The sequence below is a fragment of the Hesperophylax consimilis genome, chromosome 2, assembly GCF_061612785.1.
Source record: "Hesperophylax consimilis isolate HC1 chromosome 2, BYU_Hcon_1.0, whole genome shotgun sequence".
NCBI lineage: Eukaryota > Metazoa > Arthropoda > Insecta > Trichoptera > Limnephilidae > Hesperophylax > Hesperophylax consimilis.
Genome location: NC_142837.1, coordinates 7,393,453 through 7,409,161, shown reverse-complemented (window position 1 = coordinate 7,409,161; position 15,709 = coordinate 7,393,453). Strand labels below are relative to the sequence as shown.

Here is a 15,709-nt window from a genome sequence, read left to right as displayed (position 1 = left end):
ACTTCGCATTATAATGGAACTGTAAAAGAGTGAGAAAGAAAGGAATAAAATAAATAATGCAAATCTAAAAGTAGCGCAGTGAATAACGTGAAGGTGTCGCGTAACGGTCCCCAATGGGAGGATGCAATATCCCCTCGGTTAACTATTCAAAAATAGCTTTCACGACAATAAATTCTTAGAAACTTATTTGTTTCATGACATAACCAGGTTAAACTACCTGTAAAGCTCCGGAAACTTCTTTCTGTTTATTTGCGCTATACAGGGTGCGCCATAAGGGTGCGGACGGTTTTAAAAAAATCATAAAATAGTAAATTTTTACTCAAAAACAAATTTATTGATGGAATCAGGTTTGCGAGGAAATAGCATTTGAATAGCATCAGGCATGTGGTGGCCGAAATCGTTGATGCAATGCTAGAGGCATTCTTGGAAGTTTGCGTAGACTCTCTCCAATATCGCTCTATATCATAGAGGTGAAAGCGGAGATCCATATGCAAAATTCGCCTTACCGACCGATCACTGAGGCAAAGTGCAGCAGCATGTTTCCGAGCATATCGAGTCGGACTGCGAAGAAAGGCTTGTCGAACGCGTTCAACATTTTCAGGAGTTTGAACTGTTCGCGGAGCACTTCTTGGTCTTCTGTTGATCAGTTCACCACGCCTGTGAAGTGATTCAACTCAACAAAGGATGGTGTTTCGAGAGGGAACAGCTCTATTCCGATAAATGTTGAAGTGGCGACGAAACTCACGCTGTAGATACGACGGTGACTGACTCATTATTTCGGACGAAACAATCATAGGCGAAAACGCGGTGCTCCACCGTCCACGGCTCCATGACGACAACTGGTAAAACAATGCTAGGAACTAACGAGTCAAGCGACACTCCCCCCCACCTCTCTTGTAGACGGAGGGAGAGAGTACTACTCATCTCAAAAACGTCCGTCCTCTCTGCCGCACCCTGTATTTGAGACCTTTTAAATATTTCCCATTCATTCGTTTAGATCGATGGTATAGTGCACACATAATGTGTTCAGAATGATTTAAGTTAATATAAAGTATAATATAGATATAAGAATTTTAAAACGAAATTAAATTTAAAAGCAAAATTTTATATACATCTCGAATAAAATATGTAGTGAAGGGTGTGATGTTATCATCAGGGCAGAAGTCAGGGTAGGTTCTGCCCTGATGATGGACACTGTAACACTGTTCGAAACGTTGGCTAAATAAAGATAATGCACATCACGGCATAATAACCCAAAAACTAATCACAATATGCAATGTAAGTTTTACGTGAGACCTCGATACACTTATAATACGATCTTGTTAGACACATTTAGTATGCGATAACATTTAAGTAAATCTGCAATAAAGATTTGAAATCCATTTTTTTTCAATATTGACCTATTTACTTAATGCATGGGTTTTACATATATACTTTTTAATCAATTAAAATAATTTACAAGATTTTAATTTTTCAAGGCCTGCCATGACACACCACATTTGTGGCGTGTCGGGTGTGACGCAGTGGCGGCTCGTGACTTTTGGGTGTACTAGAGTGCTAATATTAAAAAAATGGCATTTCTGATGTTGTTATAGCTGAAAACGATTTATTATTTTTTTTTCAAAAAACCATTTTTTGTATGAAGATTTTCAGGAAATTTCAGTATAGACGTGCGCCGCACGGAATTCCTGAAAATTTTCATACAAAAAATGAATTTAAAAAAAATAATAAAAATCATTTTCAGCTACAACACCATCAATTAAGCCATTTTTTGTAATATTAGCACTCTAGTAACCCAAAAGTCACGAGCCGCCACTGGTGTGACGTCACAGCAAACGAATTTTGTCGTTTGATGGAAATAATCAGTACCAAATCTGAATTTTGTGTTCCGATTTTGAGAAGTTTTTATTCTTAAATGTAACCGTTTTTAATTTAAAAAGATATTTGAAAAATGTCAGCATCCCATCATTTTTATTTTTGCAGTGTACCAAACAATGTGTATAAATTCAACTACTGCCTAATTCGATTCTATGATACAAATATTACAATAATACAAGCACTTAAAATACGTTTTAATAATTTGGGTGTTTTTGTCGTGATACAATTAGTTTCTGTCTTGATTAAGTGTTTCATATTCAACTAAATATATTACAGAGATTAAAGACTCCCAAATAAAGGTTCAATTTAGCCAAAACTAATATCAAAAACACAATATCTAAACAAAATCGTTAATCGTTACATACAATTATCCACACAAAACCAAAATGGATCTTATAATTCTAGTAAAGAGAGTCTATCCATTAAAAGATTCGTATTAAAAAGTTATTGGTAAATTATAATATTTTTTTAATGAATGGTTGTAGTTAGGTAAGACGAATGAAGGATGTTGTAGTAATTACAGTGTTTATTGAAATCAGTGTAGATGTACGAGTAGCCATAAGTCCGGACCGTTGCTCGACGCAGTTGGTGGACATGATCGGTGGCAATTTCCCAGGCCGAAGCTTTACACCGTGGGTGGTGGTGGATGTAGTGAGATCGGGCTTGTAGGTGATGTTCAGCACTGTTTAAGAGCATGGGTCTTCCTGAAGCTCCAGTGAGAAGTTTGCCGAAGGTGCCGTTGACCTGGTCGGCTGATGATGCGAGCGACACTGGGTACGCTCGTACTTACCTGCAGCCTTGAGCGGGAGCGGGGAACGCGGTGCGGCGCACGTGCACGGTGCGCGGGCGCGGGGGCAGCATACTAAGTATTATTCTAGTAACCGCTTCAAATATAAGGCATAGGGAATATCTTCCAGCCAGTATTTGTGACGCGGAGATAAAATTAATATTTTTGGTAAAAATAAAAATTAAACGATTCGTGTTATTCAAAAGTTACATTTTGTAGCGACGCTCTGTAATTTTTTGATTTTAACGTGAGCAATTTTCAGCTACTTATTTTTATGCTTTTATTTAAATAAATAATAATGAGAAATTTAGAAAAATGATTATGGTCATAAATGAGTTTGTGGCACTTGGTGCTGGCAGGCCGCGGTCACTTTCGTGTTGGCTTGTAATGCATCTCTTTAAATTCTACAGAAACATAGAACCTTATAAACAGTTCAGCTGAACAATTACTTCATATGACTAAGGTACGATACCATATGGCCCAACGTATGGGATCGTACTGTACTTGGGCCAACATAAGAGGTTTTGTAAAATGTCAATCCTTTGTATGATAAACATATTATATTACCTAATAATTTCTTCATAAATAACTGATCTAATCAGTTCGTGATTCGGAAGCTGTCGATGAAGTGATGCCTACCTAACAGCGCATTTTAATCGGATGGTGTTTTATTATTTTATGATTATCGATTTATTAATAAGGAACTAATTTTAAGATTTTCAAGATTTTTTTGCGGGGTGAACTTTTTTACCATATTAAAAAATTACACTATTAATAATTGTGAAAACACACCGAATTTCGTTTTCGTTCGCAGCAAATTTTCAAAAAAAATAGGTTTTCAAAGCGTGAACGACAGAGAAAATTCAAAAAGGACTAGAAAATAAAAAACATTGCTAATTTCAATAGAGTTTTGTTTTATTTTGGAGGTAAAGGAACTTGTGAGGATATTGTGGGAAATTTGAAAGTCTCTTCTTTTCTTGTGGATATTTTAGAACATATGCATTGGCAACTCTGGTTCACATTCACATTTGAACAGATGAAAATATTTGAATGCAGGTTTTTTAACACCGGTAAATTGTTTGTCAGGTGCGGCCATGGATGCATTTTTGCACTTCAATTTAATTCAATAACATTAGTGACGAGATGCTAAATTTTACCTAGAATAAAAAAGTATCTTGACTCCCATACAAAATACAACGCTGGTTGAAAAAAAAACGTAGATTTACCTATCTGTCACGCAATGGGTCACGTCCATAGATTAGCCTTTGTATACAAAAAATTAAATCTTTGAAAATTATAGCTTAAAAAATAACTAACTAGTGATAAAAAATAAACAATGGACTGCAGTTCCGCATTCTACGGATACATAATAAATCTATTATTCAGAATCGTCGTTTATTGATCTATGTGATGTCTTTTTCAGCTACAATATATCTCAAAGAAGTTCCTCATTATGTTTGAACATAATTTTAAGTTTAAATACAGTATAGATCAATATATTTGAACATAGACGCAATCCAACCTGAAATAGGATTCAAAATTCATTAACCCGTTAAATATTTGACCTACATACAGGGTTTTCCAATAAGAGGTTTTATTTTGAATAGCCCGCTATGTCGGTAGATGTTACTTTTGAAGCTGTCATTTTTTAACATTTGACAAGTAGAAATTACGCCATTAATAAAAATGGAACGATACAAGCTTCAACAACGCATTGAAATTATTAAAATTCACTCGAGTGAATCAAATGCAAATCATCTTGAGTGATGAGGCCCATTTCCACCTCGGTGGCTTCATCAAGAAGCAAAATTGTCGCATCTGGGGCTCGGAAAACCCAAGAGTTATTTTTTAAAAGCCTCTCTATCCTCAATGTGTGACTGTTTGGTTCGGTTTATGGTCCGGCGGAGTCATTGGACCTTACTTTTTTGAAAATGAGGCTGGAGCAACAGTTACGGTGAATGGATCGCTATCGAGAGATGATTAATGATTTTTTTATGGTCAGAATTGGATGGTATTGATCTGGACAACGTTTTCTTTAAAAAAAAACGGCGCTACGTGCCACACAAGCAACAAAACCATTGCTCTTTTACGATTGAATATCAAAATAACACCTCTTATTGGAAAACCCTATACTTTGGAAAAACATAACACATGATTTTGTCGCATTTTTATTAGCTTTTTAGAAAATTCAATTAATTTTTTTTTAAATTTAATTTAAATTTATTTATGTTGTCTTAATTTTTTTTTCGATTATATTTTAATTTTTTATGATGTCTAATTATTTATAATAAATTAAGTAATTCAACGTGATATGTTAAGGAAGAACTCACTTTTAAAGCTAAACTACCCGCATAAAATAAGTAAATTTTATACGGGTAGTTCAGATGCACTCACGTAGTAATTTATGCCGCAATGTGGAAATGCATTCCAAGAAAGTCGTGCTGGTGACAGACCAAGTCGCTCTGCTGTCTGCGCGTAGCCTGTTCTGTCAGCTAGGAGTGGAGGAGAGGGGGGGGGGGTGTAGTAGCCAGAGAAGACGAAGTGCATAAAGAATCTTTCCCTCGATGGATTAAAATTATCTCTCAAAAAATTTTTTTTACTGTGTGTGAACACACATTTTTTATTAAAATTGAAATGAGGAAGAGGAAGTTGCGGGAGTTCCCGGTTATTCAGATCTGGTAACTACACAGGCTTAAACCATTTAAAGCAACGTTTAATTTCTAAATGGCATGGCGGTTTGAAACCGGCCCATAATGAGAGTATTTTCCACTCTGGAACGTGGATTTGTTTTTTGTATGTTATTTTAAATGAATAAATTATCAACTAATACATCTAAATCAAATAAAATTTACTTGATTTCGGAGGCGGCTTTGGGTACCGCCGCTCCGGGAACCATTTAGTGGATAACCAACACCTCTGCCATAGATCTATCCGCAGTGATTCGCTATGTTTGGTGATTCATTAGGGGTTCCCGGGTTCATCGGGTGAGATCTGTTCAGGATTCGCCTGCACCAGCAGAGAGGTTGATGTAGGGAGAACTATCGTCTTGCGTCGCAGCGAAAAGGGTATATTCATTCGTCCGACACGCCTGGACACAATGATCCATAGATTCTTACCGACCCTTCATACTTTTTTCTTTCCCATATCTTCCTTTCCATCCTTTCCCTAAAAAAAACCTCAACACACCATCCCCAAAGATGAAATAGGCTCTGAAGTAAACTTTTTGTCTCAGGGCCTCCCGCGTGAGGTTAATATAAAGAAAAAAACCTTTAATTTTGAAAATTGACCACATTAACAACTCACTCAACCATACAACACAGTGATATCTTCCATATTATGTGTAAAGAGCCATAACATTTGAATATTCAGTTTAGTTCAGTATTTAATAGCCGTAATTTTTTATTAAAAAAAATGTATGAAACAGGCACCGTCTGCATCCCCCATAGTGATAAGCATCATTGACTCGAATCGAACAAATTATAAAACCAAAATAATAAAAAAATTGTCAATCAGTTTATTAAAAATCTCGTATCCTCTCAGTGTCGACTTAGTGGAAACTATCAAACAAATGGAAAGACCAAATATGAAAAGTTGTAAAAAAGATTAGAAAACTAATATATATTCTTAAGAATCAGAAATTTTTTGTCGATAAAAAACCTATATTTAATATACTAGGCTTCGGTTCAATCAATTTTACAATATGCAATCATTAGTTGGGGATCCGCATATAAAACTAACCTCCTTCCAATAGAAGTCGCTCAGAGAATAATTATAAAAATCATATTAAAAAAACCTTTGGACTACCCAACAGACTGCTTATTCGATGAATTTCAAGTACCTCCTTTTAAAGATCTGTATATTAAAAATTCAATAATTCAAATCATAAAAGAAAAATAAAAGTACCAATTCCTAACTGAAAAGTGTACTCGACAACATTTACGTACATTTTTCCATGTCCAAAATTAAACACTTCCTTAGCACAAAATTACTATACATACCAAGGAAGAACCTTTTTCAATCAACTCCCGGAGAAAATCTGAATCATAAACAACAAAAGCCAAGCTTTGAACATTATGAAAGAATATTTTAAAGATAAATTAAAAAAACTAAATAATAATAAATATTCTTGATTCTATATACATCTACAATAATATAATGTACACTCCTCTTCCAATCACAAGCAAATGCTTCTCTGGAAGAGTAGTATTAAATATTGTCATTGTAAATTATAAACCTTATTACTTATATGTACTTATTCCTTTAATAAATAAAAATAAATCATTCATTAAACTAGATCCGGTATTGATCAAGGCATCTGCAGCTTTCCTAATGAATGAACTCATTACCCCCACCCCCACCCCCACCCCCTCCCCACCCCCACCCCCACCCCCACCCCCACCCACTTGTACCCCGACCTACCACCTCCCTCCAGCCCCGCACCACTACACTAGCACAACTCGCGCCTTCGCCAGTTGAATGTTCTGCCCGTGACATCAAGTCTCACCTATTTATGATCTCCATTGTTTCCGAACGAATAATAATTAATTAGCGGCACTGCAGCTCTAGCGTTTGATTACCGCAAACAACAAATAATAATTATTGCTTTACGATCTGTTTTTCTTTTTCCACTATCCTCTGATATTAATTGTTCCTGAATTAGGATTGTAAATAGATGGACGCGTGTCAAACGTTCTGTCATGTGGAGGCAATATAACAATATAACCATACACACATTATTCAAATAAAAATAAGTTAAGGTCAGTTGATAGAACATTAAAATATACCCCGCTGCAAAAAGTTGAAATTTGGGAAATGTCTGATGTAAGAATTTTGAAGTATTTTAAAGTAAAGATTAAAACTTTATGTAATTTTTTTATGATGACATTATCCCTATATTTGTTTGTTGATTGTAAGAAGCTCGTCATCACTGATATCAGTATTTTATCGACCACAACTATTATTTTGTATAAAACACTTACGGCTCAACATAACTACCTGTTTACGTGTCGTCCTTGTGCAGAGGCCATGCCAACCTTCTCTGTATAATTTCAATTTTCGAATATGTATAAGTGCAACTTACCTGCTTAATTAATATTTTATTATGTATACCTACTCCGGTTTAATTCAAACATACAATGGGTTGTTACAGACGATTACAAGTTAACAGAGATTTGACTCGAACATAAATTCGCACGTTTTTCATCGTAGGAGGTAATTTTTTTAAGTTTTACATTAAATTTATTGTTTAATTAGAACTATGTTTAGTCTTTGCGAGTGGTTATCATGAGTGGTTGAAAATTGTTATAGAACGCACGACAATGGTTAAGAAACGCACGATAAGCCACAGTGACAAAGTTATCTAGATATCTTCAAGATAATGCCAATTTCAACCCTCCCATGGCCTGATATACCTCGATATAAGTCTTATCGAAAACCTATGGGCGATTACGAAGAAAGAATTGAACAAAAAATATAACCGCCAGGTAAAATCTCTTCGAGAAATTTAACACATAAGATGAAAACGGCTGAAAAAATTTGGTGCAAAGCGTGCCGACGAGCCAAATAAGCCAAATAAGCCTTGTACGGGACGTGTTTGCCTGCACAAGAAAAAACTGTAAAATATAAGCACCGGCACACATTTGCCTTTGTCCTGTGTAATGATTCAAATAAAGCACTTGAGGTATTTCATTTGAACCATTACAGAGTTATTTAAAATATCATAAAAATGCAGGGAATATCGACTATTGTAATATGTTTGCCTCAATGAATGCGTCTTGAGAAAGACGATATATTCGAAATTTGTAATTTGCTTTTGAAAAGAACGCCTTTATAAAGGCGGTTGTTTTTATTGCGGGTGCAACTTCTTGTATCCCTCCAGGCTCAGTCGGTAACGGCTCTGCGGGGCGCTGGCTGGTTCAGTAGGCAATGGCAGATCCTCTCTCCGAGGCTGGCTGTTGGGAAGGCTCAGTGAAGCCCGAGGCAGAGGCGCCGCGACGTCGGGGCGTCGTTGGCTTGTCGGTGAGCAGCGAGCTCAGCAGCAGGCAGTTGCAGTAGACAGCGGAAGTGGAGCGGGGGGGGGAACCGGATTGAAATCAAACACAGCGTGTTGCTCTCAGGTAGCGAAGCGGGTCAGGCAGAGCGGACAGCGGTAGATGTTGCTCGGTCCAGGGCTTATGGCGGAATGGTGAAGGGACCGGTTTTTGCGGCGCCTTTATAAGATTCTATAGGACCGCGCCTCCGACCCTTGATTGTATTATGAAATTCCCGTAACGAGCTTGCTTTTTTCTTGCTATGAAGCTCGCCACGCTTGTAGGATTAAATCTGTTTATCTCAGAAATATAGGAATATTTTATAATATTAGACCTTATCTGCCTCTGTCGCCCTGCCAAAACCACATCGTCGCAATATTGTTTATTTAGTTATAATAAGACATATTCTACAAGATAAGTGGTCAAATCTCTGTAACATTTTCAGAGTTTCGCTGATTACATAATTATCTTACGTGTAACATATTTTATTTCTATTCGAGCTTATTTAATTAACATATAAGTATCTTTGTATATAATTATTTAGTTAACATTGTTTCCTATTATTACAGGAAGGGCTTGCAAATTTGTATTTTTTTACAAATCTCTTGGATACACGTGGGTCGCTCAAGCAGGTTTTGTGCTTAGCCAATCAGCGGCTGCCTAGCCAGAGTAAGATGGTTGCTTGAGTTGAAGCGAGACAACTGCCTTTTAGGTCCGAGCGATAAAATTTACCGTTAAACGGCAGGGCAGGTTTTTAAACATGAGTTACCTATATGTAAGGCAGGTTTATCAACATTAGTTTTATGGAAGGTTTTACATAGTTTTCGACAGTGGTAAATATGATGGCATTTTGTTGTGTTTTTTTATAATTGATGTACATTTTATATTGATGATGCTGATGACGTTCGATACACTCCTTCCCGTGCAGTAGTGGCTGCACCGAGCTATTTTTTCGAACGTGTCAGTCTTCGGTGGTGGTTGATGCATCCAAATCCAGTGATTGAGTGCGTGGTCACTCCTCCCATCTGGCCGTGGTGATTACTCTTGGGGCTTGCTTGTTAGTTCTCGGTTCCGGGGAGCGGCTGCAGGGTGACGCGCGTGGGATTTGGGCGCGCTCGCAGGTTTTGAATGGCGGTGAACTGGTATCCTTTTGTGTCGGGGTATCGGTCGTGCATTTTTGAGTTGTTGCGTATCCGGGGGAGGGGGGCATTTCAGGCCGGATGTGCGCTTAGGTGCGCGCTGGAACTGTGAAGGGGCCAGAGTTGAATCCGGCTAGCTTGCTGCTGGAATTTTGATGACAAGCCGGACATCATGTAGTCACGGGGATTACTTTGCGGCATATCCAGAGCCGGCATTCGAAGCCGGTACGGTCACTACAAACTTGTGGGTGACAGGCTAGCCATCATGTAGTCACGGTTCACTGCATATCCGGGACCGGCATTCGAGGCCGGGACGGTCGCAGCAAACACGTGATTGACAGGATGGTCAACATTTAGTCACAGTTTGCAGCATATCCGCAACGATTCGAGGCCGGGACGGTCGCCGCAAACTTGTGAGTGACCATTATATAGTTGCGGTTCGCTGCATATCCGGGACCGGCATTCGAGGCCGGGACGGTCGCAGCAAACACGTAGGTGACTGGCTGGCCGCAGTCGAATCGGGCTGCGCTCCGGATGGTGTCGGCTCTCGAGATGTTACGTATCCGGGGGGCCGGCATTCGAGGTCGAGCCGGTCGCTTCAAGCTCGTGGGTAGACGTAGCCATCATACGCGCATCAGGGGGCTCTGGCTGGTGATGGTGGCCCAGTGTAGTAGGGGGCCTATCCAACAAGGCGGGTTGCGGTACTGCGAACTTGGCAGCTTGGCGGCGAGATGTTTATTTTTATAGGTCTGCAATCTGTTTTGCGTGCCAGTTAGCATTCATCCCCCGGCAAAGCGCACGTAATGATCCCCAGTGTACTCGAATTGTATTGTCGTCATCTTATCGGAGTCCTGGGGGTGCGGGTCACTGTACGGCTGGCACATCGTATAAGGTAGTAGGGTACTCCGTCTGTAGGCGGTGTCACTGGTTGCATAGGTTTCTGGCCGCCAGCGCGCTCGGGGTGCATGTTATACCCCGGCTGAGTAGATATTCTGGCTGTCTGGCGGGCAGGCTGACACCTCTCACGGCTCTGCGGGCTAGTGCATGCAGTGTGAGCGTTGTTTGGTTGCTCACCCGGGCAATGTCACCGGCAATGTTACTGATTATCACCGGCGGTGTCACCGGTTGCGCAGGACCCATGCGCATTGTACCGCGGCTGGTTAGATATACTGGTTGGCTGTCGGGCTGTCCACTGTAGAATTTGAGTAGGTACGACACCGCATCCGGGATGTCACCGGCAATGTCACTGGTTGGCACTGGCGATGTACTGGTTGTCACCGGCGATGTACTGTTTGTCACCGGCGCACAGGACTCGTTCGCATTGTAGCTCGGCTATTTAGGTATACTGGTTGGCTGTCGGGCTGTCTACTGTAGAATTTTAGTATGTAAGGCACCGCATCCGGGATGTCACCGGCAATGTCACTGGTGATGTACTGGTTGTCACCGGCGATGGATGGTTGTCACCGGCGATGGATGGTTGTCACCGGCTACACAGGACTCGTGCGCATTATATCTCGGCTGTTTATGTATACTGGTTGGCTGTCCGATGTAGAGTTTGACAGGCAGTGGCTCATCGTGCCGCTCTGAGTATGTAAGACACTGCATCCGGGATGTCACCGGCAATGTCACTGGTTGTCACCGGCGATGTACTGGTTGTCACCGGCGGCGTCACTGGTTGCGCAGGCCTCGTGCGCGTTATACATTGGCTGAGTTTGTATACTGGCTGGCTGTTGGGCTGTCCACTGTAGAGTTTGACAGGCAGTGGCTCATCGTGTGGCTCTGAGTATGTAAGACATTGCATCCGGGATGTCACCGGCAATGTCACTGGTCGTCACCGGTGTTGTACAGGTTGTCACCGGCGACGTCACTGGTTGCGCAGGCCTCGTGCGCGTTATACATTGGCTGAGTTGGTATACTGGCTGGCTGTCCAATGTAGAGTTTGACAGGCAGTGGCAAGCCGTGTGGGCGTTGTTTGCTCACTGGAGCGGTGACTGTGTGTAATCACCGCCGCCGGGATGTCACTGGTTGCGCAGGCCTCTGCTCTATATACCTCGGTAAGCGACAGCAAGCTCAAATAAATCCGAGCCATGTGGGGCCCGGGGCCGAGGTGCTGCGACATCGGGAGCAGCGAGCACAGGAAAGCACGTGGGCCCGGGGAAGAGGCGCTGCGACAACGGGGCCTTGGTCTCCGGCAAGCCCGGTGAAGAGGCGCCGCGACGTTGGGGCGTCGGTCACCGGCAAGCTCAGAGAAGCCCGGGGGTAGAGAGGCGCCGCGACGTCAGGGCGTCGTTGGCCTGTCGGTGGAGCCCGAGCCAAGAGGGCTCAGGGCATGAGGAAGCCCGAGCCGAGAGGGCTCAGGGCTCGGTGGGAGGGGGTGCCCCTGGACTGCTCTGACATCGGCTGGTGTTCCAGCGAGCAGAACCGCACGCTGGCGGGAAGGCGGTCGGGAGCCGGCGTGTGTCTGCTTTCAGGGCGGGAAACCGGCATCTTAGATGACTTCCGGGTCTCTCAGCCACTGCAAGGTGATGACATCTCCACCGGGGCAGGACTGAAGGCGTGATGTGTGGTTCCGGCTCGAATGGACCACTTTGTACGGGACGTGTTTGCCTGCACAAGAAAAAACTGTAAAATATAAGCACCGGCACACATTTGCCTTTGTCCTGTGTAATGATTCAAATAAAGCACTTGAGGTATTTCATTTGAACCATTACAGAGTTATTTAAAATATCATAAAAATGCAGGGAATATCGACTATTGTAATATGTTTGCCTCAATGAATGCGTCTTGAGAAAGACGATATATTCGAAATTTGTAATTTGCTTTTGAAAAGAACGCCTTTATAAAGGCGGTTGTTTTTATTGCGGGTGCAACTTCTTGTATCCCTCCAGGCTCAGTCGGTAACGGCTCTGCGGGGCGCTGGCTGGTTCAGTAGGCAATGGCAGATCCTCTCTCCGAGGCTGGCTGTTGGGAAGGCTCAGTGAAGCCCGAGGCAGAGGCGCCGCGACGTCGGGGCGTCGTTGGCTTGTCGGTGAGCAGCGAGCTCAGCAGCAGGCAGTTGCAGTAGACAGCGGAAGTGGAGCGGGGGGGGGAACCGGATTGAAATCAAACACAGCGTGTTGCTCTCAGGTAGCGAAGCGGGTCAGGCAGAGCGGACAGCGGTAGATGTTGCTCGGTCCAGGGCTTATGGCGGAATGGTGAAGGGACCGGTTTTTGCGGCGCCTTTATAAGATTCTATAGGACCGCGCCTCCGACCCTTGATTGTATTATGAAATTCCCGTAACGAGCTTGCTTTTTTCTTGCTATGAAGCTCGCCACGCTTGTAGGATTAAATCTGTTTATCTCAGAAATATAGGAATATTTTATAATATTAGACCTTATCTGCCTCTGTCGCCCTGCTAAAACCACATCGTCGCAATATTGTTTATTTAGTTATAATAAGACATATTCTACAAGATAAGTGGTCAAATCTCTGTAACATTTTCAGAGTTTCGCTGATTACATAATTATCTTACGTGTAACATATTTTATTTCTATTCGAGCTTATTTAATTAACATATAAGTATCTTTGTATATAATTATTTAGTTAACATTGTTTCCTATTATTACAGGAAGGGCTTGCAAATTTGTATTTTTTTACAAATCTCTTGGATACACGTGGGTCGCTCAAGCAGGTTTTGTGCTTAGCCAATCAGCGGCTGCCTAGCCAGAGTAAGATGGTTGCTTGAGTTGAAGCGAAACAACTGCCTTTTAGGTCCGAGCGATAAAATTTACCGTTAAACGGCAGGGCAGGTTTTTAAACATGAGTTACCTATATGTAAGGCAGGTTTATCAACATTAGTTTTATGGAAGGTTTTACATAGTTTTCGACAGTGGTAAATATGATGGCATTTTGTTGTGTTTTTTTATAATTGATGTACATTTTATATTGATGATGCTGATGACGTTCGATACAAGCCTAATAAGCCTAATAAGCCATTTTTGTGATTAATGCGACTCAGATATCAAAATATTTAGTTTCTTAATTGAATAACGCTCGCGATGTGGAAAAAATGTATCTGTTTGCAGACGACGCACTAATTTATATTGCAGAAGATAATTATGAGAAAGCAATCAAAAAGATAAATAGTGACTTAGAAACATTGTCAAAATGGCTCAAACTAAATAAATTAAAACTAAATGTAAATAAGACAAAATACATGCATATAGGCAGAACAAATACGCACAAGGAACCAAAGGTTTCTATAAATGGAGAAATCATAAAAAAAGTGGAAGAAATTAAATATCTAGGTGTTATTATAGACTCAAAATTGAACTTCTCAAAAAATGCAGACTATACAATTAAAAAAATTGCAAAAAAATATCATTTCTTGGTAGAATCAGAAACAAAGTAAATAAAGAAACATGCCAGATAATATACAATACAATTATATCACCACACTTTAATTAGGTACTGTTCAAGTATTCTTTTTCTCTGCAATAAAGAGAAAATGAAAAAAATGCAAATACTGCAAAATAAAGCAATGCGAATAATACTTAAGCGCAACATATACACACGGATAAGAGACATGTTAAAGGAGCTGAATAATTTTGACGGTGAAGCAAACTGTGTATTTGAATGTACTTATTTTTATACATAAAATTAACTTAGGGATGATGTCTAAGGAACTGAAAAGAAAAATAAATTACAATAACGAGATACACGGACACGGGACGAGAAATTCTAAGCAAATTAGATTGCCAACAAGAAAAAAAACAAGCAGCCAAAAATCTCTGATGTACCAGGCCGTTCAACTCTATAACAAAATCCCGAAGGAAATTGCTGTGATAGAAAATATTAATAAGTTCAAAAATGAATTAAGAAAATATGTCTATCTCAATTATTAATGTTTCTTTTTTTTGTGACTTTAGTGAAATATTTAAAGAAAGATTATGTTTGCCAAACAATGTACATGTTTATATGTTTATAAAACTATTAGCACACACGAAGATGTGAGCTAACTTAAGATTAATAAATAAATAAATAAAATAAAATAAATACAGTACCTGGTGCGTCATTAATATTTGAAAACTAAAAAAATATTTTTTTCTAATAATTTGAACATGTAAGTTAATTTTCATGATTTTTTTTTATGTGACACCTCACAAGAGTGTCCCTACCTGTGCAGTGTACAGACAGGGGAACTATGTCACCACCCGGTTGGGCGGCGTTGTGAGGCGGAATAAGGTAGGGGCTGTAGGAAGGGATTTGTAAGTTTTAAACCAGAAAATCATTAAATGGCCCAAATAAAGTAATTACGTAATTCACAAGAGTGATTTATTGGTCTTATTAGCACCAATTAATCGAGTTTCATTTAATTAAGATTCAAGACTAGAACTTTGTTTCAAATGAATCGAATTTCTAACGGTATTTACGTTATTTACGTTGCTGATAAAATAGGTCAGTAGTTAGATAATCTTATTCTGGAAGGTTTACTCTGAAAACTTTTTTTGATTCTTTACACCATTATTTGTACATTCTATGCATATGTAAATGGATCTAAATAGTTACTCTACCAAAACTCAAAAAAACACTCAAAGCTCTCCAATAGTCACTTTGCTCCTTTGAAATTATTTTAACTTTAGTTAAATCAATTATCTTATAACAGGTATATTATTTTTTCAATGTATCCACTCACCCAAACTTTCACTCCATTATCTTTGAGTAAAAAACAATCTTAACCAAATAGTTTCCTAGACATCTGCATATCTGTCCGTTTTCTTTTTTTCTTCAGCATCCTGCAGTTAACAAATCTTTTGGGGCAAGATCCGGAGAGATGCCAACCATTTTAAATGAGTGTTAATTTTCCAATGTGAGTGAAGCTAAAACAATAAATACC

General features: G+C 39.9%; 1 protein-coding gene and 1 non-coding gene across 2 annotated transcripts in view; one reads left to right on the top strand and one right to left on the bottom strand.

The window, feature by feature from the left end:
• LOC149425658 (gonadotropin-releasing hormone receptor-like) overlaps positions 1 to 15,709 on the top strand; it is a 476,707-nt gene that overhangs the window by 210,965 nt on the left and 250,033 nt on the right. The window lies entirely within an intron of this gene.
• LOC149425661 (U6 spliceosomal RNA) lies at positions 7,635 to 7,745 on the bottom strand. Its single transcript, XR_016304645.1, has one exon. It is a non-coding gene; the product is annotated as a U6 spliceosomal RNA (small nuclear RNA).